At 45.3% G+C, this 24495-nt stretch overlaps 1 protein-coding gene across 8 annotated transcripts in view; it reads left to right on the top strand.

Annotated features, from left to right (window-relative positions):
• FAT3 (FAT atypical cadherin 3) overlaps positions 1–24495 on the top strand; it is a 428576-nt gene that overhangs the window by 49076 nt on the left and 355005 nt on the right. For 5 of the 8 annotated variants that reach the window (XM_035542391.2, XM_035542388.2, XM_035542390.2 and 2 more), the window contains exon 1: positions 22843–23429. The exons of 2 other annotated variants lie outside the window; for them this stretch is intronic. The gene's annotated coding sequence lies outside the window, so the exon portion shown is untranslated. Of the gene's footprint in view, positions 1–22842; positions 23430–23635; positions 23890–24495 lie in introns of those variants that run through there. One more of the 8 variants, XM_050709962.1, reaches the window with a different exon arrangement.

Below are 24495 nucleotides of genomic sequence, written 5' to 3'. Positions count from 1 at the left end.
GTGTTGCTGAATATAAGTGCTGGGAATTGGATGGTTTAGATTTTACTTTTTTTTCCCCTTCACCTCTCGAGAAATGACTGAGGGCTTGATTCAGCACTGCATGTGAGCTGAACCCAGGCCTGGAACAGGGTCTGGTGTCTGTCCAGAGTTCAGCTTTAGCTCGTTCTTCAGCTTTCTGTGATAGGTGTGCAGAAAATAGCATTCCGGTGTATAGAAAATGTTCTGGTGTTAAAAATCAAACTGGAAACAGCACATTCTGCTCCACAGGCACTGTTCTTCCTGACAGTCATCAGAGTTTCAGTGGAGAGCAAATATGGGGAAATGTGTATTTTGGATAAAAATCAAAATTTTCCTTGAAAAATGAATTTGAAGGAAAATTGTCAGCTAGGTTTACTGAAAGATCAGAAAAGATCATAAACCTTCATGCAGAAGAAGCCCTGCAAGCCTCTGTGTAATGCAGAGCTGTGCTTGGCAGACCTGCACGAGTTCACGAGATGCTCTTGTGCTGGGGAATCACTTGGCGTTGCACGTGTAGGCTTTACACCGGGTTGGCAGCAAAGCGTGGCCCTTCATGCTGCATCTATACTGCTAAATGGGGAGAACAAGCTCGTAGACGTGTTAGCCTGCTGCCTGGCACAGATTTGGCCCATGGGGCATTCCCCATAGGCAATGGGACAATGGCATAAAGGCTGAATTTCTACCACTGACTTTACGCCCTCCTGCAGCCTTCTCCAGGGCATGCATGAAGGTGACCCTCTACTGAGAGGGGCTGACAGAGCTCTCATGTCACTCCAAACTTCTGATCCAAAGCACATGCTTGGAACTTTTGATCCACAAGACATACAACAGATAGTAGTGATGTCCTGTGCTTCATACTGGGCCAAAGTAGGGGGACGCGGCCAGGCTGTGCCATGCAACCTGAGGCTGGGCAAACGGTCCACAGCTCTTTTTATTCATAGGTAAGGGGGTAGAAATCTTACGGAATAAAGAAATGTGATTGTGTGTGGTCCTCAGAGAGGTGAGATGTGAAATGTTCCAGGATTACAATCCGGCAAATCCACTTTGACATTTTAGCCTGCTGTTGGTAGGAGCAGCCTGAGGTGGCTGATGTGAAATGCACGTTTAGCAGCTTGGGTAGGGGCAAATCTGCTTTCTGTGGTCATAGTCACACCCAAGCGCTAACGGTTGTTTTGCTGAGAGGGATTTTTGTGTGTCCAGCTGTTGAGAACAGGATAAACTTGCGGTGTGGGGTGGCAGAATTGCTGAAACGTGGTTTCCAAATGTTCCTCTGTGAGCCCTGATGCCTGGGCTGGCTCAGGCTCGGCAGAGGAGCTGCTCCTCGGAGGCAGCCTGGCAGGGCTGGGGTGGTGCTTGGGAGGTGTTGCAGAGCAAACTCACCTCAGGTTAGCCCAATTCAGCGTGCTGGGGGGGTGAAATTCTGCAAAACAGTATTTTTGCTGTTTGTAATTGTGAGAAAGGCGTTCTTCTGGCTCATTCTCTAAATAATGTCTGGTTGCAGTCTTCCAGCCTGGTGATTCTTGGATGTAAAACCTCCCCCTTTTTTTTTTTTTTTTTTTTTTTTTTTTTGGTACAGCACTGTTATGATTTAAAAAAAAAAAAAAAAGGAAAAGAAAAAGAAGCCTTTTAAACTTCTGAAGTGCCTATCACAAGGTAAGGCTAAAATAAGTTTCTCATTGTTACAGTGGGCATTCTGAGTGTGCCATCAAGGCGTTTTGGAGAATAGAGGTATTTTATTTTTAATGAGAAGAACTAAAGAATAAAAAATGGTAGCCTTGGAGAATTGCAGATCAAAGGTTTCTTCATTGTAAAACAAATGAAAGGTCTCAGTTCTAGAAGTGATGAATAAATTGATAAATTTTTAATAGAAGAATAGGCTATAAATGGTAATTTAATTCTTTGGGGGAGAGAATCATTTAAGCACTGTTTAAAAAGTCCGGATTTTTTGTGCGGTAATGGTAACGATAACTAAGGGGAGGGCTGGGAGAGTGCAGGGTCTGGATGAGGATGCTGCATACAGCACTGCATGCTTGCAGTGCTTGTGTCCTTCGGGCACACGTCCTATTGTGGAGGTGGACACGTGCCCTTTCCCTGGGATCCCCAGGCATGCAGGGACTCGAACTTTTTTTGGGAAAACAGTGAATGCTTAAAGAAGCTTCCAGACTTCTCAGTGTGGCCCCATCCCTTGGCTTTGTGAGAAAGCAAGCGCAGCGCAGGGGTGGTGGGGGACAAGCCAGCTGTCCCTGTGTCCCCTGTCCCAAAATGCCCCCCTCTGTGCCACTCCGGGGATGTGGCACTGAAGATGGAGCTATTGGAAGGAGAAGATCACCTGTGAGGGATGGGGGAATGGAGGGAGCAGAGGCTGGGCCAGGATGAGCAGCTTGGCAGTGCCGGGTGAGGAGGAGCGCGTCCTCCACAGGGTGACATGAGAACTAATAAGCACAGGCGGGGCAAGGGGCATTTAATGAGATTCACCTAGGGCAGCTCCCCGTTGCAGGACTGACAGGCTGACGGGCGCTGCCAAATTTGCATAATAACACCACTAATGAAGGCCTCGGGGTCCCACCGGTCGCTCCTCCATCCTTCTCTGCATGCTGCCGCCGTGCTGGGCTCGTCCTCCTCTCTGCTGCTGTGACCCACTTTTCACATTCAAAACCCGATTTTATTTGTCAGTTGTGGGACAGCGTCTGGGCCCGGCCCGTGTCTGCAAGGAAGTTCTGTCAGCTCCTATCAGGTGTCCCCATGTGTGGTGGCACAGCCAGAGGCAGAGACCAGGACCCGCCGCCATGCCCCTGCCTTGGCCCTGCCCTGGCGTGTGGCAGGGCTGAGTAACACATCCCACTCCTTCCCTTTCCTTCTCTTGGTAGTGGTTTTAAAGTAACGCTTAACATTCAGGAGAAAAAAAAAAGTATCTTTGCTTTGTGCTTGATACTAATTTTTGTTCATTTTCCTTCCCCGATCAATTTTCTCCACAGCTTCACCACAGCTGTGGTGCGTGGAGGCAGGCTGGCTTCATGCCCCCAGGTGGCAGCTATTTTGGAGAGAAAAACGTGCAGCAGCTCACACTTGTGATCCAGTTCTGACTTCTCTCTGCCCTTACAGTAATGCAGGAAGCCAAATTAGTTGCATTTGCAAGGTTCAGAAGAGGACTGAGCTGTTTTGCAAGTGGCTGTCTCTCTGTCACATATAATTATGCTGATATACATTCTTTTTAAACTCAAAAAGAAAAAACCCACTTTTTTCTTAAAAAAAAAAAAAGCTCTCTACAAGAATGTAATGTTTATGACCACTGTTACATTCTCAAATCAGTTTATACTGAAGAGGCTTAGGAGGCATGATGGGACTTGTTAGTCATGGGCATAATTTTTTGGTCTGCTTTCTGCTTGCTGGGAGTCAGAAATGTATGTGTGCATTCAAACCTTTGCTGTGTCACTGAATTCCTGATGATATGCCTAAGCTTTAACAGCTGGTCACGGTGGCAAAAAGCTCCAGACGGAGAAACGGGGTTGGATTTTGAAACTTTAATTCTGTGGGGACTCCAGATGGACAGTGATAATGCTGCAAGAAATTTTAAGAATTTTATCTGTATCTTGAATAGAAGTGCTGTCACCCCAAATAGGGAAAAATGTGCCTTTAGGGTCTCATCGTTTAGTTTCTTAGCCTGCATCAGCTTCAGGTGGCAAATGGATCATTCGATGTTATCACTAAGAGAGTAACTGAAGTTGAGCCCACTGTGCAGACAGTAATTTTATTTTTCAGCTCTGCAGAGGTTTGGCGAAGTGTTTCAAGTGGACGCTGCCATCCCTTTTCAGTATGTGGGAGCTCTGTCAATTTGGTTTACATGGCTGATCCGAATGGTAGTTATTAGTTGGAAATTAACCCTAAATCCTGAAGAAGGTTAAATGATAATAGGTTTAGAGGTTGCATTGGTACAAAAGGAGTTCACCTTGGGAAATCCATATCTATATCTGGCTCTTTTTAAGAACTTATGGGTCTTATTCAGCTTCATGTTTATTTTGCAGCATTGCTTTGGGTAGAGTTGCTGCTGGTCTTTCACTGATGTGTGAGATCAGAGCAATGCCTTGTGGTGTTTAACTCTTTGCAGTCTCAGCAGCAAGCCTCTGAAAGTTGTGCAAGCCCATTTGCAGCAATACTGTATTTGCTGAGCACATTTTTCTCCGGATTCTTTGGCAGGGCAGTGGTGAGGACTTGAACCTCTGGGGAGAGATGGCTGTGGATGTGCAAGAGGAGTCCAGGGGTGCAGAGCATTTAGCAAACCCGCCTGTATGAATCCTCATGCTTACTGGAATGTTATTTCTGTTTTAACCCAGTGAAGGGTTTTGCTTCAGTACAGAAATAAACCCTTTACTAATCAGCAGTTTAGACATCGCAAACCTGAAAGTCATACTGACTCCGGCCACATTTTCCCCCTCTCCTAGTAGGCTGGCTGAGAAATGTGCAGAGTACACCCATGTGGAGGGTGTTGAAAGAGTTCATACAATGTACATGAAGACATTATTATCTGGAATGTATTTTAACTCGATTATTTTTTAAATTTTCCCTCGCTTTTTAAAAACTATTTTTAACATCTGTGTATTAAAGGAAAACTGCATGTTGCATGAAAGGTTTCTTTGTTTGGCATTGTCGAAATAGCTGAATTCAGGGGATTATGAATTTAATTTGCTGGCCCTCAAATACTTGCCTTCTCTAGCATTGCACTCCGGTGACTTGCACCATTGTGCTTGCTGTGCGTGCTCTTATCTTCCAGATTTGTGTGTGCCCAGATATTGCTTGTTCAGCTGTTGCTGTTCAGCATAGTTTGGAGTTTTTCACATTCTGGTTGCCTGTTTGTGCTTCAGCCCTGTACTCACAGCTGAGGCTGAGCTTCCCCACTTCCTCCTGTACCTCTCAGACCTGTCCAAGACACTTACGAATCTGTGCTGAATGGGTGACATTGATGGCAAAGCTGCTAACGCCGCTTAGTTCCAACTTCCTTCTTCATTAGCAGTGATGGCTAAGTAAAAGCTGTAGAATTGCACAGTCAGTGCTGGACCGAGTGTCTCAGAGTGATGAGAGGCATTTTCAGACTCAGCTGGAAGCTGAAGAGGCTTCCCTGGCTAGCTCTGCCATGCTTGTAAAGGGCTGCGTCATTTATTTGCTTCACTGTGTTACTGTTTTTTAGTAACTTTAAATGACTAGTTTCTGAAGTTTGAGACATGGAAGAAATATTTCGGGAAATATAGGAAGTGTGACAGTTAATTAAAGGATGTAAGAAAATAAAGATTGACAAGAAAAGGAGCCATAGCCATCAACACGATAACAATGTGGAGACAGAAATACAGAATCCATGTTCCAGATCTGTTCCTTTGATGAAAAAAGAGGATTTCCTGACACACCACTTAATTTGTTGGAGATACAAGTATGTAAAAAGAAATGGTATTTTTCTTTTGGATGTACTCTTCTAGTTTGCTTTTGCTTTTGCTAACAAACATGCAATACAATCAATTCGGATTTCTGTGATACTTGATTATCAGTTTTAATATGTTTCAATACATTTTGTGAGTTTCAGCCTTACCACAACCACTATGTTGGAATCTTTCTACTTAATACTCCAGGAACGCCAGAGGGGATGAGGTGGGAGGGCAGTGCTGGAGCTCTCCTTGTCCAAGCCCCTGCTCTGAGCAGGGTCAACACGAGCAGGTTGCTGAGGGCCGTGTCCGGTCAGGTTTTGAATATCTCCAAGGAGGGAGACTACCCAGCCCATCTGGTCAAACCCTTCCAGTGCCAGACCACCCTCACGGTGGAAAAGGTTTTTTTATGTTTAAGAAGAATTTCCTGTATTTCAGTTCATGCCCCTTGCCTCGTGACCATAATGATATTTCTCATAAGAATAATTTGTATTCAGCCTCTTGTCAAATTACATAAGTTCAATCATGCTTGTAATTTCCTGTAAAAATAGTTAAAATAGGGTTAAAAATAGTTTTATTTGCAGAAATCAAAATGAGAGGTTAGGACTTTATGAAGTAGTGTATAGCATTGAATGAGGACTCTTACCACTTCTATTTCTGCATAATATGTGAGAGGGTGCATTTTTGTGTTGTTTTTTTTTTGTTTTTTTTTGTTTGTTTGTTTGTTTGTTTTTTCCCCAGTTAAGCTTTGTATTTATGACCAAAGAATATTTTATCAGATCTTTGTTGTAAGCTGCTTTTCAGTGAATGTATTATGTCATAAACTTCAGTGGATGCAAGATCAGATTTCTGATTTTTTTAAGGCTGTTGTAAAAAACTTCTGTGGGTAGAAATGAAATGCAGCAGCAGCAATAAGACCTGAGGCATCTTTCCCCATCTTCATCATCTTTAATTAACTTAAAATCATACTGGACAGTCCTCAAGTAATGTGCAAAAGTGGCATCTAATAGATGGAAATTATTAAGAAACTTTCAGCTGTCCTCTGGGAGTACGCCTCAGCGCTTCTGTGTCCGTAAGGTTGCCAAAAATATCCCCAGTAATTCTGAACTCTTTTGGCAGACGAAGGAAGAATGACTGGTTTTACAACAGTCGAGATCAGATGGTGGCAGATCTATCATACACTCCTCTGTGTTACGGAATACGTTCGCTGGGAAATAAGCTGCGATCGTCTGTTCTTTCTCCGTCGATTTGTTGCTAGTGAGTTACTGTTAGCGTTATCATCTGTAGAAGATGGAAGACAGTACGTTCAAATCACTCGGTTGTTCTGCGTGCTTTTCGTTTCAAATATTCCTAATGTGGTTTCATTGCTGTCTTGGGGAAAAGAAAAAAGTACAGTTTTCTCTTTCAGCCGTGTAATAATGAGCAGCTGTCAGATGCGCTTTGATACTTCCGTGGCTTGGAGCATCGGTGGCCACAGAGAAAAATACACCTTTTTCTGCTAAGTCTTTGTTTTTCTGTGAGAGATGAGCTAATACAACGTTGGCAAGAGAGACTGCCTTTGTTCTGCTAAGATGTATCATTTTAGCTGCGGATGGGTCTTGGAAAACAAAAGCATTTAATTTTCTATCACAACCAAGTAATCTGCATGAGGAACTGCGGATAACAAAACAAAATATTTCTGCAGTGTTTGTAGGAGCTACCTTGGCTCTTTTGCATTCGTGTTTCTTTGAGGAATTCCTACACCTTTTCGTTGTTACTGTTTCCCTCTGGGTTTTGTTCTTAGAAACTACTCTAGATTTTTTTTTCTTTATAGATACCTTTATCTCCAGGCTGTTTTCCAGTCCACCAGGAGCAATTGCAAAGTTGCTCCTGCATAAACTTTAAGTAAGCCTTATATATCCCTGTAAAATCATATCTCCATTCATTCTGGAAATGCAAAACCTCCTCTCCTCAGGGTGTGCACTCCGTCTGGCTGAAGTTTGCTACCATCACAGCGACTGCGAGTCATCGTCTATTTAGGGATGTAATTCGACCAGCTGAGATGGACAGTCACATCTACGTCTAACCTTAATTCAGGATGACCCTTATTTTCCTCACGTGTCTTGAGCAGACTTCGTCTCTATTCAGGCATCATCTAGCCCAAAACAAGTGTTTTGGGTGCATGCTCAGATGTGAAAAAGAGTGAGTATAAGGGGTCATCCTGTAGTCTCAGCTCCTTTAGGTAGTTTGTTCCAGTGCTGCAGTTCAAAGCTTGATGTTTTGCATATCAGTCATGTTTGTAAAGCCTACATAGAAGTAACTTAAAAGGATTCAAAAATTCCTTTTGCTTTGGGAAGGTGCTGTGTAGTATAGGCTATAATTACTTTCCTCTGAGATAAGGAACCCAGGTCTGGACTGAGGAAGCAGAGATGCTGCAAGAACCCAGACAGTTGGTGGTTTGTAATAATTATTCAGGAGTCTGTCGATGGGAATGCCTGTCCTGACATTCCCTGTGCCTGGCCTGTCTCAGGCTTGTTTTCCAGTGTTTCCAGAAGCCAAAGAGAGTATCCATCCATTTATTTTATTTTATTTTTTTTTTTTCCAAGGGAGGCTTCTGATCCAGAGGTTACCTGCCTGGCTCCGGGCCCAGCCCCGGAGCGGTGCCGCTCTCCTCTGGGTTCCCCCACGCAGTTTGCACGCCGTCGCTCTGCCATCTCCTTAGCAACTCGGAGCAACCACAGCACAGAGCCACACAGCCCCCGGGGGCTGCACTTCGCTATTTATAGGTAGTCGAGCCTGGATGAAAATTTCCAGAGAGCTCTGGTAAGGCCTCTGCAGGCAAAAAAAAAAACCTTACGGGTCCTGCTGGAGGACCTGGCTTGGTACCACGTCTCAAAGCCCTGCCCTTCGCACAGTGCTCAACCCTTGCGATGAAACACATTCACTCCGATGCATAGCAAGGATTTTCTGTTTACATAGCTGCTAATTAACCTTTCAAGAATCATCTTCTCTGTAACCCAGGTTAGGAAGTGAGATGCAGGTGCAAAAACAACAGCCTGGGGTAATATCGTGTTGTAACAGGCAAAGTCTCAGGGATGATGCCATGTCTGTGGTTTTTTCATTTCAGGGGTATGGCTTAGTGAGATCTTAGCAAACAGGGGAGGAAAATATTTTTTCAGAGCTTTGTGGTTAGCTTTTTTAAATTATGTTTCTTCAAGTAGAATTCTACATTGAAAACAAGATTTAATCACTGGTTATATTGCTTAGTGTTGCTCTGCAAAGGTTTATTGATTCAGCGTTTCCCTTAGTCATGTGGCTGAGAAATGAAGTAAAGGATGTGCGGTGGTGCTAAGAGCGAGTCGGAGTATTAAAGAAATAAAGGATAATCCATTAAAATGGGGTGGGTGGTGACCCTGAGCAAGACACCCGTTTTCATGAACACTTTATGTATGCTGAGCTAAAAACTAGGTGAGACACAGGAAGTAATTTTGTAATTAATGGGAGATAATGCCTCTTTTAGATGAATCTGAGGAGCATGTTGGAGATCCCAAAGCTACCATATCTACTTCTCTGACAACTTCGTACTTCTTTACCTGGGTAAAATAATAATGAAAGACTTAACATAATGAAAGTTAGGGCAGTGGATTTTTTTTTTCTTTTTAAACCTTGTATATGGATCTTGGGTACCATTGTAGGAAGATTTCGTGTCCTGATCCTAGGGCTTCCCTCCCAGATTTCCCTCATGCCATGCATTCCTTTCCAGTGGCTGCTAATGGGAAAAGCCTTGGAGGAAATGTCATTCTGCTTTTAAAATAGGTTTTGGTGTCTCAGATTCATCACTGGAATAGTTCTCCTGGATGCTGTGGTGAGAAAATAATGTTTGTCTTGAACTGGAGGAGCAAGGGAAGACCAAAGCACCGTTTAACCTGCTTCGGTTGGCAGGAATGTGGGAATTACATGCTTTTGTGTGTGCTCCTGGGTGGAGAAGGAGCCTCTATGAGCAACGAGAACATGGGGATGTGAAGACATGCGCTGGATAGGCAGGCTGATTGACAGCCCAGCTGGTGGAGATCTGTAATTGGAAATTCATTGCACATAAATCTTCTAGTACTTATCCTGAGACATGGGAAGAATATCTGAGCTCTGAAGCGCTTAACTCTTTCAGGGCCATCTGGGCAGATGTTCAGCTTGCAAAGTATCAAGACTGCTAAAGTGTTTCCCTTTAAAGAGTTTGGTTTCTGTTGCAGGGAGAAGAATGCTGGTGGAAGGAAAAGCCACCATGTGCTCCAAGTGATAGCATTTAGGTGAACAGCTTTAAATATTTAATGTTTATTTCTTTTACAGTTCAGCTTCAGATTGTCTTGGAAAATTCATCTTCATATTTGGTGGTGAACACATTTTGCCTTTACAAAACGCATCTTGCATGTGTTGCCTGCCAATTTCATGTCTGATTTACCTGATTTGTGTCTCCACATTGGTGGGCTTATTGTATGTTTGTCCACGTGCCAGCAGGCTCTGCAACTGTATTTTAAGAGGTCTGTTCATGTCTAAATATTTATATTCTTTTCCATGAGGCTGAGACTGATTGTATGTACTAGAAACTATGTCCCTGCACCCCCTCCTTCCCCCAGTCTAAGTGTGTTTTTGGTACATTTTCTTCCTCACTTGATTTCAACACTCCAGTGGTTTCCACTATGCAGTTTTGAATGTATAATTGGTTTCTGGTGACCACATTTCTTCTCATTTATTTTGGTCTGCCTCTGTTCTGTTACACACATATTTGTCTCTCCATTAATGTCAATGTGAATTACAGATGAAAAGCTAAGTGTAGATAAATTAGTAACCACGCAAAACGGAAGGCGGCATTTAACTTTCTGAGTTATTTGTGTGGGCACAGGACAGCTAATGAATACCTGAGGATCCGAACAAACGAGCAGCGCTGGGACGCAGGGCTCTGCTGTTGAGGCGGTTCGCGGTGGGGTGGCTGGGGAGGGTGGGGAACATATGGGGGCCAATGCAACCATAAAGGCTTTTAACACCTATGCTCCTGGCAAGTGTGGTGGGTAGATGGGAGCGCAGGTTGTGGTTCTGGAGCCAAAAATCATGCTTGCCACGTACAATAAATAGAAGACTGAGTTGTCTCCACCTCGGTCCATAATGCAGTGAGATTTCTCTCGACCCTTAAAACGGTGTAAAAATGTCCACAATGGTGTTTCTCACTGTAAAACTCCGGTGTTTGGATTAAAGCCTTCCTTCAAGATGGGCCATGTTCTCTGCTTTGTTACCACAGGCAGCGTTTTATTCATTTATGTCAGGAGAAACCCTTTTGTCTTCAGCTGAACAACTGCATTGCTTGCGGTGCCCTGCAGAAGCATTACGAGAGATTCCCTTAAAGGGAAGCACTTGGCTATTTTCTGAGCTCACTTTCAAAGTACTCTGAATTAATTATAAATGAGTAAAGCCGTCTGGCTCTTGATTACACAATTGCCTATCCTGGATTGCCTGTAATGAAATGTAAGCTGGCCGAATTGTGGTAAAACGAAGGTGCTTTTCCTCCCTCTCTATCTTATGATCTGAGCTATTCTCAGATCTACTGTCCTGATTTCTTTCAGGCAGCAATGCTGTCAGTCTTAAATTTCCTCCTCTTTCTCCCTGCTATCCTATTTTTATTAGGCTTCCCTTTGGCTGCACTTACTATGCCTATACACTGTTGTAATTTCCATTGGAAGTGGTTAACATGCATTGGTACCGCGCCTTTTGCGCTGAACTATCCCGATGCATTTTATTTATTTAAAGGATTCTAAGTGCATGTAGTATCTAAGTGTTTGACAAACACATAAAAATCCACAGAAGTCAAGCACTTAGCTGCCCTGAGAGGATGGCTTCCCTGCTGCCTCTTCCAGGAATATCCATAAACCCAATTACTCGCGTAGTTTAGTAACTGAATTCTGTGCTTTGTATACGGTGAACCCTGATCTGTCGTCTCCATCATTTACCATAACAAGAACCTCACAGGGTGTGCTGTGTACTGTTCCATCCCTGTCTTTTTCTGCCCATGTTTTTGCGTAGTGCTAGATATTGTGGGCAGCACTTCTTCCTTTTGCCACGTTTTCACTGGGTCACCAGATGGGATGTGAGCTGGCTCAGTGCAGGGAATGACCTGGATGCCTTTTGCCCTGAAGTTTTTGCTCTGGATAAAAGAGCAGGAGCAGTGCTAAGGAGCTGTAAAGTCTTGTTTTTACAGCACTGCTATTACAGTCCAAACCTGAGTTTTGGAGTAGAGGCCATTGAGCGCTAACAGAGTCGAGCCACGCCACACATGGTGGCGATGGAGCTGCTCCTTGCTCTGTCCCAGCCCTGTTCACGGCCTTCAGCTTGCTGAGGAAGGATGGGTTCAAAATGGCTTAGGACAACAGTAACCATCTTTTCCAAGATGCAAAGAGTGCAACAAATTTATTCCCCCCCGCTGCTCTTCTCCGCTCTTCCTTGTGTGGGTTTAGGGAGGTGAAGAAGTGCTAGGGAAATGCATTAATCTGTAGCTTTTCATCTCTTGTAAGAATAACGTGGAATTATTGAAGGATAATGGATTCTCCCGACCTTTGGTTTTTACACCTTTGATGGAGATAGTAAGCCAGTGGCATGGTGGTCCTCCAGGCTGTTGGCTCAGAGCTGTCTCGAGAAGTAGTGTGTACCCACTGAGCTCCCATCCTCCCTGCCCGTGGGATTTGATTTGGGATCACGAGTACTGCCTGCTCCCAAACTGCTGGGTAGCTGATGCCTGCCTGTTACTGTGCCAAACTCGGAATCATCTCCACCAACGTTAATTTGGAGGGGAATGCCTGATTCCTTATTATCTTTCCCTTATACTGGGCAGTTCCTTCCTCCTACTACTGCACCAAGATCAGACCATCCCACTTGCCTTCTTCTAACCAGGTGCTGCATTTTATCTCCTCCTCCCTTCCAGCTCCCATTGCCAGGACCTCTAGCCCTGATGGTGCTTTTGTGGAGCATCCCCAGCCTTCAGGGCTCGTTCCTGCAGCTTGGCTTTGATAAAGACATCAGCCCTGCCAGGTTTAGCCTCCAGCAACCATGGCAACCAGCCTCGCAGCCTTTGAAGGAGTAGTCCTAAGCACAAGTCTCTTTAAACATCCATGCAGTTCGCTTCAGGAGTCCTCCCCAAAATGGATGGGAATTGTCACTTGACAGCATTTAGCAAATAGGGCAGAACTCGGAGAACATCTGCTCTGAAGATGACAAAAAGAGTTGAAACTATAAGGCAATTACGTTAATCTGCTCTCTCCTAATAAAGGGTCCATCAGTCTGGCTATGCTGGAAACCTGTTAGAAAGGTGCAGTCTGTAAGGATGGTGTGTCTGTTCATTCCTCACCCTTTCTCTGTAAGGGGTAATTATGGCCTGTACAGGCAAATCATAGATAGACACAGACACAGACACAGATTTCTAGGTTGGAAGAGACCTCAAGATCATCGAGTCCAACCTCCGACCTAACACTAAGTACTCCACTAAACCATATCGCTAAGCTCTACATCTAAACGTCTTTTAAAGACCTCCAGGGATGGTGACTCCACCACCTCCCTGGGCAGCCCGTTCCAATGCTTAATAACCCTTTCGGTAAAGAAGTACTTCCTAACATCCAACCTAAAACTCCCCTGTCGCAACTTTCGCCCATTCCCCCTCGTCCTGTCACCAGGCACGTGGGAGAACAGACCAACCCCCACCTCACTACAGCCTCCTTTAAGGTAACTGTAGAGAGCGATAAGGTCGCCCCTGAGCCTCCTCTTCTCCAGGCTGAACAAGCCCAGCTCCCTCAGCTGCTCCTCGTAAGACTTGTTCTCCAGACCCCTCACCAGCTTGGTCGCCCTTCTCTGGACTCGCTCGAGCACGTCCGTGTCCTTCCTGTAGCGAGGGGCCCAAAACTGAACACAGTACTCAAGGTGCGGCCTCACCAGAGCCGAGTACAGGGGCACAATCACTTCCCTAGACCTGCTGGCCACACTGCTTCTTATACAGGCCAGGATGCTGTTGGCCTTCTTGGCCACCTGAGCACACTGCTGGCTCATATTCAGCCGACTATCAACCAATACTCCCAGGTCCTTCTCGGCCAGGCAGCTTTCCAACCACTCATCTCCCAGCCTGTAGCTCTGCTTGGGGTTGTTGCGCCCCAGGTGCAGGACCCGGCACTTGGCCTTGTTGAACTTCATACAGTTGACCTCAGCCCATCGCTCCAGCCTATCCAGATCCTCCTGCAGAGCCTTCCTGCCCTCGAGCAGACTGACACACGCACTTAGCTTGGTGTCATCTGCAAACTTACTGAGGGTGCACTGGACGCCCTCATCCAGATCATCGGTAAAGATATTAAAGAGGACCGGCCCCAGTACCGAGCCCTGGGGGACACCACTTGTGACCAGCCTCCAACCAGATTTGACTCCATTCACCACAACTCTCTGGGCCCGGCCATCCAGCCAGTTTCTAACCCAGCGAAGCGTACGCCAGTCCAAGCCCCGAGCAGCCAGTTTCTTGAGGAGAATGTTGTGGGGAACGGTGTCAAAAGCCTTACTGAGGTCAAGGTAAACCACATCCACAGCCCTTCCCTCATCCACCAAGCGCGTCACTTTGTCATAGAAGGAGATCAGGTTCGTCAAGCAGGACCTGCCTTTCATAAACCCATGCTGACTGGGCCTGATCACCTGCTTGCCCTGCAAGTGCCGTGTGATGACCCTCAAGATAATCTGCTCCATGAGCTTTCCTGGCACTGAGGTCAAACTGACAGGCCTATAGTTCCCCGGGTCTGCCCTCCGGCCCTTCTTATAGATGGGCGTCACATTGGCTAGCCGCCAGTCAACTGGGACCTCCCCCGATAGCCAGGACTGCCGATAAATGATGGAAAGCGGCTCGGCCAGCTCCTCCGCCAGTTCTTTCAGTACCCTCGGGTGCATCCCATCCGGCCCCATCGACTTGCGCACATCCAAGCTCCGTAGCAGGTCGCCAACCATTTCCTCATGAATAGCGAAGGCCACATCCTGCTCCCCATCCCCTTCCGCCAGCTCAGGGCACTGGGTATCCAGAGAACAACCGGTATTGCCGCTAAAGACTGAGGCAAAGGCGGCATTAAGCACCTCAGCCTTTTCCTCATCCTTAGTAACTAGGTTTCCCCTCGCATCCAGTAAAGGATGGAGATTCTCCTTAGTCCTCCGTTTCGCGTTGATATATTTGTAAAAGGATTTTTTGTTGTCTTTAATGGCAGTAGCCAGGTTGAGCTCCAGATGAGCTTTGGCCTTTCTAATTTTCTCCCTGCACAGCCTCGCTACATCCTTGTAGTCCTCCTCAGTGGCCCGCCCTTTTTTCCAAAGATTATAAACCCTCTTTTTTCTGCTAAGCACAAGCCGCAACTCTCTGTTGAGGCAGGCCGGTCTTCTTCCACGCCGGCTCGTCTTTGGGCACGTGGGGACGGACCGCTCCTGTGCCGTTAAGATTTCCTTCTTGAGGAGCGCCCAGCCTTCCTGGACTCCTCTGCCCTTCAGAACTGCCTCCCAAGGGACTCGGCCAACCAGCGTCCTGAGCAGCTCAAAGTCAGCCCTCCGGAAGTCCAATACAGCAGTTTTACTGGTCCCCTTCCTGGCCTCGCCAAGAATAGAGAACTCTAACATTTCGTGGTCACTCTGTCCAAGACAGTTTCCGACCACCACATCTCCCACCAGTCCTTCTCTGTTTGTGAAGAGAAGGTCTAGCGGGGCACCACCCCTGGTAGGTTCACTGACCAGCTGCGTCAGGAAGCTATCTCCCACGCTCTCCAGAAACCTCCTAGACTGCTTTCTCCGTGCCGTGTTGTGTTTCCAGGATATATCCGGGAAGTTGAAGTCCCCCACGAGGACAAGCGCCGACGATTTTGCAACTTCTGTCAGTTGCCTATAAAACTCCTCATCCGTCTCCTCATCCTGGTTCGGCGGTCTATAAGAGACCCCGACCAGGACGCTAGCCTTGCCGGCCTTCCCGCAGATCCTAACCCACAGGGATTCAACCTTATCATTCCCAGCCTGGAGTTCCACAACATCAAAAGATTCTCTAATGTAGAGAGCCACGCCACCACCCCCTCTGTGCTGCCTGTCCCTCCTGCAGAGCCGATAGCCAGGCATTGCAGCACTCCAGTCGTGGGAGCGGTCCCACCACGTCTCCGTGATGGCAACCAAGTCGTAGCCTTCCTGCTGCACGATGGCTTCCAGCTCCTCCTGTTTGTTACCCATGCTGCGTGCATTAGTGTAGATGATGAAGTATTTGTCAAAAAGAAAAAAAGAAGAGCTTCAATGAGAGAAGTGATACCAAAACAGTGGAAAACAAGGCTTCAGAAGAGAGATTTAGATTTATCATCTTACTTACTCAGCCTTCAACTGATACGTTTGAGCTACAGCTTGACCAGAGACCTTCAGAGATGCCCCTGAAATGGGGAGATGAGCTTGATGGCACGGGCAGTCCTCACCTCCCAGTGTGCCCGAAGACCTCCCACAAGCTGCACCGGAGTTGTCCACGTGTAACAGGGAGTGCTTTCAGCTGCTCTGGCGTAGCGTCTATTCCGAAAATGCGACTTGATGAGGATTTTGACTGCTTGACCACAGTGACGGGGTTGCGGTGGTGGAATGTGCCAACGCACTTCATGCTGGGCTGAGCTGGCTTGCAAAAGACGCTCAGAAAAGTTGGTGCTAAAATAAAACTGGAGAAGGAATAAAGTATGCAAGCTTGCAGTGAGCAGGAGACAGAAATCCTAGGCATTTGCGATCTTTTGCCAAATCCATCCATCTCTTTTCCCACATTCTCTCTCCATTTCTGAAGAATGATGCTTAGCAGTTACTTTCTGTCTTCGGAAGTAATAGATGTGAGCAGCTGTGACGTGGCAGGGTTTTACATTTAAACTGTTATTAGCATGTGTTGGAGGTATATATTCAAGCAAAGTGACACTTAAAATACATTCCACATTGTATGCCAGCATCCTATAGAAAGGCCTGACGGATCAGTAACCAAAATTAGCTATGGAGCCATATCATTATAATACGTTGTGTTTTTTTTTTCCCTGGGGAATCGCACACCACTACATAGCAATTTACTTAGGTACTTGTAATGCTTTTATTCATACTTATTTTTCCCTCCCCAGTATCTGGGCCCATGTTGGTGGTTTTCCAGCAGGGAGGTGCTGGTGTGCCCTGACCAACCAAAGGGTTTTTCTGGCTACATGTTAGGATACCAGTCTCTCTCTGCCTTTCAGGCAGCTTCATCCCAACACCGCCCTGCCAGACCAGCAGGGGAACGAGTTCCTTGCTGCACGGGAGGAACTGAAGCTCAGTAACGCCGTCGGGACAGGGAAGGGAGACTGGAGGTGTGGTGTAGAAAAGCTGTTTGCCAAGAGCTGTCCTCCTTTAGTGCTCCATGCAAATGCTGCCCCTGCCCTTGTGAGCAGGGTCGGGGTGGGAGGCAGGTCCCGTAACCCTGAGCATGCTGTGGGACGTGGTGCCATCCCAGGGCCAGGCAGCTGCCCCCGGAGTCGTCCTGCACCGCCTGCCTGGGGAGTCAAGGGCTTGCAGTTAAGAGGTATGAATTTCTTCCAGTAATTTTTCTTTTCTTTCAGTTCATTCTGGAAGGAGCTCCTTCCTTCCCAGTAAATTGCAGGTATTTCTAGTCCGAGTGCCCCAGCTAGCTGTAACCAAGCCTGCCTAGGTGGTGGTGGCCGTGAAGTCAAGATATCAGATGCTTTATCATGATATGTTCAGTGGTCAGAGCCCACTGCATTCTGATTAGATTTATGTGGTCTGTGCTGGTATTTGTAGCTTCACTGATGGGAGCAGCAATGCTGTTCAGCCTAGGTTGTGGTTAGCTTAGGTTTGCTTATCTGTGCTGTAGTCAGATCTCAGGTACAGCACCAACACCTTGCTAAGAGGGAACAAGCATCTCAGGTGGGAAAGGTGAGAAATAACTTGTTGCTTTTTGAGATTGTGCTTGGTCTTATTTCACGGTACTTTTCTTGGGAGGGTCTGCTTTGTACCCACGCACTCAGGAGTTAAAATATGTGAAAATGACATGCAGCAAGATAATTTGGTGAGCTGAAACAAGAGCCTTTGTAGTCAGCAGTGAAAAGAAGGCACCCTAAAAAGTTCAAAAATCATTTGTATGGAGGCGGAGGAGGTGCTGAGATTGAAAGGAAACTTTAAGCAATGCTGGTGCATTTTAACACACTGGATGCCAAGCTTGGGTCTCCTGTGGGCTGCAGGAGATGCCAAGCCCCGCTCTCAGCTCTGACTTATTTCTTCAGCAGGCTTTCAGGATCCTCCAGAGTTGTGGAGAAGTGTCTGCCCATGCTTTTGGAGTATGGGGCCCCGAATTTATGGAAATCTGAGGAGCCCAGCAGATAAACCAAGAGTGCCTGCAGGTGGACCTGTGAGCTTTGTTTTTGGATCTCAAGACCTGAGGAAAGTTTCGGGAAGAAAGCGTGTGCTGGTGGAGGGAGGGACCTGACAGGCACCACACACATCCTGCTGGCCCGTACACTGCAGCAGTGCGAGGTCCTGTTCATTCTGCAGATCTCGCCTTTGGAGAGGTTCTGGGCAGCATGAGGGCTGGAACAAGGTTTCCTCACTCCCAGATCATCTGGCTCAGGACTGATTGTTTTGGCTGAGGGTGCCATGACCCACTTGCATTTAGTGGGGCTGTGCGGGCATCCACCAGAGAGCTCAGGTAGTTGAAACGGGAGCCACGGCTCCATTTGGGTGCACTGGGCATCCCTCTGTGACTGGAGGGTGAAAACCCAGCCCTACAGCCTGGCTGCTGCAAGTTCCTAAAACCCAATTTTCAAATGGGAAATTGGCCTTTTATCCTTGGTGCTCAACACGTAGTAGTGCAGACCATCAGTCAGCTGAACTTCACCGTAGTTTATTGTGTAGTTGTAAATCCTAGTTTTTTGACTAACCTTCTCTGATGTTAAGTGCCTTCACTAGTAGTTTTTCCTTTATTTTATTTTTTGTTTCTGGCTTTTTGTGTTCATTCTGTTTATAAAAATGTAATTAGAAATCAAAAAGAACAAAACAAACCTACAAGCCAACTGATGTAGATTGACGTGAATTGTCCTCTCTTGAAACCGTGTGCAATCCAAAGCTCTGCAACCTGGTACACATCCCCTTCATTTGGTAAATATTTAAAATATCCACAGAGAGCTTTTCGCATTCTTGAGCAAAGACCACATTGCCATGTATTCACCAATATTTCTAAGTATCAGTGTTTTGAAGCCAGGGTTTATTTAGTTAAATGTTTTTCTTTTTTTAATTTCTAGTATTTATTGTACTATATGAAACCCGATATTAAAGGGTTAGAGAGAAGCCTATCAATCGATTTGCCTTTTAATAATCCAAATGAGTGTATTAAAAAGAAAATGTAAGCAACTTTAAATATGCCAAGGGCTGTAGTCTTTGAGAACAGGAACAGTTGAATCGGAAGGTTTAGATAATGAACAGAGTTGACGATGCCTGTAATAAAGTGGATTAGCTGTTACAAATTGTTTTACACCGTGTATCCTTATGTAGCTAATCTCCCATGTTTGCAGTTTCTGTCAGAGGTTCTTGAGGAGCACCCAGCTAGGTTGCACTTTTCCAAAGAGCGTTGTAAATGCTGATGCTTAATACAGTTTTTGAAGGAGAAAAAAAGAAAAATCTTTATAGCTTTTCCTCTGGGTGCTGCCCCATTAGCAGTCATTAGTCCCTGCCTTCAAGTAGTAAATACTGACTTCTTTCTCTTTTGGTAGCAGCTCTTTTCCTTTGTTAGCTCTCTCCAGCTCAGGCTTTTGTTAGGTACCCATTACGGCTTCTGTAGCATTGTCTTTTTTCTCAGAATTTGCTTTTATTCACATGAAAGTCATGGTCTTCCTCCAAATCACATTAAGGTAAAAGCACGCTGTCCTGTGGTTTATCAATCTGGTGTCACTGGAGGCCGCCTCTGCTCAGAGAGGTTTCCAGCCTCCTCCTGCTGCCTCCAGCAATACCAGTGGCAGCAGCATGGGTTTCTCTGCTGGCGGTTGGGAACCAGGACCTCCGCAGTGGCACTCACAATTGTTTCCTTTGCCCAGAGGTAAACCGATAACATGGGCTGATCCCGGTGCATTTGGTTATTTTGAGATATGTTTTCTGTCCGTTTTTCTCCACACCCACGGGGTGTCCTTCTGTGCAATTCCCCACTGGCTTGAAATGTTCTGTGAAACTGGGACTGTAATTCTAATCAGGGAATTATATTTGACTTTTTTTCTAGTAAAGTGGATTATGATTTTTTTTTTTTATTTGGAATAAAACCTGTCAGCATAGATACATGCTTATTTTTTTAAGTAGTGCAGGAGCTCCTTAAACACCATAGATTGTGCTTTGGCTCATATTTAAAGGTAGACTAGGATGATGCTGATATTTTTTTATTTTTTTTTAAGGAACAAATAGCTTGACTTTCAAAATATGTCAAATTTAGTTGCTTGTGTTTGAAAGAAGAACTGTCTTCACAGTTAAGGGACTTGAAAAGCCTGGAATCAGTTCCCTGCTATTCTCCAGCACTTCTTGTATCTCCTTGGGGAAGCAGTTTAGGCTTTCAGTGTTCAAATCATCATCTCTAAAATGGGGATAATAAAGACTTTCCCAGTGCCTAGGAGTGTTGAGATGACAGATCGACTGATGGATCCTTTATGGGTTCTAAGAGCACTTACGATCCCCTGTGCAGTTGTAAACCTCAACCTTCCCCAAAATGCAGCTACCCACTGGACCTCTTCAGCCTGGATGTATTCAGTGGATTATGTTATTACAGTGTTTTTCTGTGAAAATAATTTGATTGCCGGGGTGAGCTTTCCCTGCCTTTTGTCAGATGGGGCTTGAGGTATCCAGCAGCTCGTGGAGAAGAGAGCCATAGCCAGGTGCCTCTTGAGAGCATGTCCCTTATTTGCAAGACTTTCCTGGAGCCCCTCTGCTATCCTGGCTGCAGTGTGGCTTTGTGCAGCTCAGGCTGTCGTGGAAGGAGGGCACTTCTCCTCTGGCAGGTGGGTTGTGTATGCTCTCACATCGAGAGGTGATGCAGAGCACTTGCAAAGTGCTTTGGTCCCTTGCGAAGAGAAGCATAATTTACGAGGTTGAGGCCACTTTTGGGGATGCTCAACCAATTCACGTTGCCTCCTAATTTAGGATAGGGGACTGAAGGGCAAATGTAATTTTTTAGACTCTGGACGGTGAGGTTACTGTTACTGGTGATCTTTGATTCTCATTTTAAATCCTTCATCTGGACTGTGTTTGATGTGCTGCAGCGCTGGGTCAATAACAGCTATGGAGCATGAGGTTCTGCAGCATTTTCGTTGACGTCCTGCAGATGTTTCTGTGTTTTGCCCTCATTCAAATTCTGACCCAGCATTTCACTGCTCAGTGCTGCGTTACTTAGGCATATTTCCTTCCTGACCCTTCCTGCACCAAAAAAACCCAAGTCAGCTAGATTAAATGTGTGAAGTCAATAAATGTAAAGAACAGCATCTTCATCAAGTGTACAGGAGCCCGGAGTGACGGTAGCTCAAGAAACATGGACTTTGTCTGCATAAGCAATTTACTGGTGCTCTTTTGGGTCTTCCCATGTAAAAAAAAAAAGCCTTTGGCTTGTGATACCTGGTGGGATGGTTGACGACTGCTCAGAATATCTGCATAATCCACATTTGTCAAACTGTGAAAGATCTTACTAAGCATCATAAGGAATTTGTGACAAACATTGTGGCATTTGGAGCTACTGCTTGTAGTCACTGACTAGCAGGATTTCATCCTGCTCTTGTTTTTTTTTTTTTTTTTTTTTTTTTTTTTTTTTCCCCTTCCTCAGCTAGAATCGTAACCTTAGCATTATTTAATTGGAGGCTTTTTCAGTTAATTAATTTAACTCTTCACTGCCTTTAGTAGCATGGCTTTATGAGTATTTTTAATTGATCTTGCTCATACAGAAACGCAATCTCGCATTAATTTAACAAAATGGATTCAAGTCACTGGTAAACCCAGCTGTTCAGTCAAGGATCTTGCTCAGTGCTATTTATTAGGTTTGGTTTGAAGGTGATGGCTGCCCCAGAAACAAAAAAAGCAAAAGCAACTGCTGGTACTAAAACCCTGTATTTGTAAGCAGGTTCACTGCTGGATGTTGTTAGCTTGCATTTGTCCTGGACCCAGCAAATAAAAATGTTTTTATTTGCCTTCTCTCACTGCTGACTTTCACAGACAAACAGAAATCTGGAAAGGGGAAGGGGCATTCTTAACCTGAGAATTTCAGACAGGTTGGATTTAAGCAAACCACCCATTTATTCTTTGATTAATGGCTTGCAGGCAGTTGGCTGTGGACTGTATTGTATTAATTTGTGACGGCAAGAGTTAATGCTCGTAATTGCATTTCCTCTATAGAGAGAGCCTGTAGTAGATTGTTTTTACGTGGCAATCTGTGATTGATAGATCAGGGAAAACAGGAGCAAAGAAGGTTACTGCCTCCCAACCACTTCCCCCTTCAAATTAAAATAATTCCCAATTTGTAGGGCGCCTTGCAGCACGTGCTGGGGGAATGAAGCAGTAAACACACTAGGCTGCATTCCCTTAGAGCAGCGAACCTCTTACTGCATTTCTTTCACCAAACCAAACAAGTCATGTTGTTGGGAGTCCATTTGAAACAAGCGTGCTGGCGAAACAGCCCCCAGACCCCTTCAGCAAACTTCCTGTACGCCAGGCGGCGGACCTGATGAAAGAGCCCGTTTGTGAACCTTTGGATTCCTTCCATTGATTTGTAAATCCACTTTAATAAAGTCCTGGCGAAGCTAGTGAAATGAGCAGCCGATGTTCTGCTTCTATCAAGTTTCTAACAAATATCTGATGCAGCTTGTGTCACTGGCGCTGGCACATGCTTTTCTATTTTTTTTTCCCCCACGTTGGATCCTTTTGAGACCGGGGGAGTAGGGAAACAGGGGGGGAAAAAAAACCCGCAGCCTCCATCAGCCACAAATTACATGGCTGCTTTATTTTTCAGTGCTGCTAAAACTCAGTTTATTTAATATCGATCATACCAAGGAGCCAGCGAAGTACAGTGTTAATTGGGTCCACTGGAATTCCAGCCCCCTGGGACCAAGAGCTTCCAAGGCTGGGAGGGCGGAGGGAGGCAGGCGAGGAGGAGGGGACCCGCTGCACGCCGCATAAAATCTAAGTGCACCAGACACCAAGGCTTCTGCTTGCGTCGCTGGAAAGCAGTCGCGGCGTTTCCCACCCACCCCCCTTTCAAAAATTAGGCAACTCATTTCATTATTATTTTTTTTTAAGTCCAGCAGCTCATCTTGAATTAACAGCTCCTTTCTTTTTCTGTTATTTTTCTTTCCTTCTTTCTTTTTTTTTTTCTTCCCCCTTTGCGGAGTCTTTTTTTTTTTTTTATTGTTTTCTTCTCCTTTCTGCAAAGCTGCAAAAGCTCTGCTTTGAAAACTGCTGCCCCAGAGTGCAGTTGCTTAGCTGTCCTGTCAGCATTGTTCTAATGCTCATTCCATATGTATGTCACATAGGAGCAGTACCCTCCTCCTCCTCCTCTCCCTTCCCCCAATCCATGCATTTGATTTTTTTCCTTCCTAAAGACTGATTTTTTTTTCCCAAGGAGCTTGGAAACAGGGAAATTCAAACTGAACGATCCTGTGCTGTGGTTAGTTCTGCAGCCAAGACCAGATTTCTCTTAGAAAAAGTGTTTGCTCTGTTCCTTCTTTCCCTTGCTCCCTCTTTTTACTTCCCCGTAAACACAAAGGCTTTAAAAACCTAAGATCTGTAGTTCTTTTTGCTTTTGCTTGTTACCGTGACAGCATGTATCTCTGTTGCTGAAGAATGAAGCAGGCAGGCTGGAGTTTTTTTATGTTCAGTGCTTTTGGGACCACTAAAGAGAAGTCCGCAGAGAAATATGTACAGCAACTGTGCCAACTGAGTTTCTCGTGCCTGTTATCTGTCACTTATTCTGACTAAAAGGTAAGGGATTCTTCTTTTTTTCTTTTTTCTTTTTTTTTTTTTATTGCTAAAGTCTTTGTGCATTGTTTGTGCAGTCATTTGACATGTGCAACTAATTGGCTGGTGAGGGAGGTGGGTTATGAAGATTTTTGTGTTAAGGTGTTAACAGATCATCCAGGCAAAGCTCTTTACATCCAGAGGAAGAAAAGTAATCTTTTTTTTTTTTTTTTTTCCCCCTCTTTTTCATCTCAAATGGTTCTTCCTGCCTGACTCGCCCCTGATTGAGACATAAAGCTGGGGCATTATCACTGCTGCTTGTCTTTCCTGCTCCTCTTTCTCTACCTAGGAAGCACACGCAGGGCTGGTGTGTGCGTGCGCATGTGTGGGGCAAGGCATGCACCCTCGTACATGGGGAATGCCTGGCGGCGTGCACATTCTCCTCTTTTACTGTAACTAAACATCTTCAAGCACTCTTTGCAAGGTAAGAATGCCTTAGTTCAGCACACTGCAGCTTATGCCTGTTTAAAATTATTACTTGGATTACAGTGCATACTGTGGAAAGTTATTAGTTTCCACAGAGACCAATTTAATTGGGGGTATGTGTGCAGCGGTTCTGGTCCGTGCTTTACACATACTACTTATGGGAGAGTATGAAATGGTATTTTTTTTTTCCTTAGCTCTTGTGAAGGGTGAAGTTTACACTTTCTGTTCAGCGTAACAAATGAAGTTACAGCTGAAATTGAATAAAGCTGCAGAGAAGCATAGCCTTACAAGGCTTTTCAACTCAGCCCTGATAGTCAGAAGAGAGTTTATTAAAATATTTTCTTGCACTGCGTTGCAATATGCAGAAGTGTTAGTGGGAGGTCATCTTTGCCAACCAGAAGTAGTAGCAAGTGATGCCTGGACTGGATCTTTATATCGTTTCTGGGTTAGAAACCTACTTAATCCATAATGTTGGGGTGCTTTGCTTTTTTTTGCGTGTGCACTGTATGCATCTTTCAACAGCCTCCCTCTTAGTTCAAGAGGGCTTTGTTTTATGAAATGTGTTTTAGCTTTGCAGACAGGAGAAGTGCACTCGGTAACTGTC

This window comes from Cygnus atratus, chromosome 1, assembly GCF_013377495.2.
Source record: "Cygnus atratus isolate AKBS03 ecotype Queensland, Australia chromosome 1, CAtr_DNAZoo_HiC_assembly, whole genome shotgun sequence".
Lineage (NCBI taxonomy): Eukaryota > Metazoa > Chordata > Aves > Anseriformes > Anatidae > Cygnus > Cygnus atratus.
The sequence above is the reverse complement of the archived record's forward strand: the minus strand, read 5'-3'. Positions and strand labels throughout refer to the sequence as shown.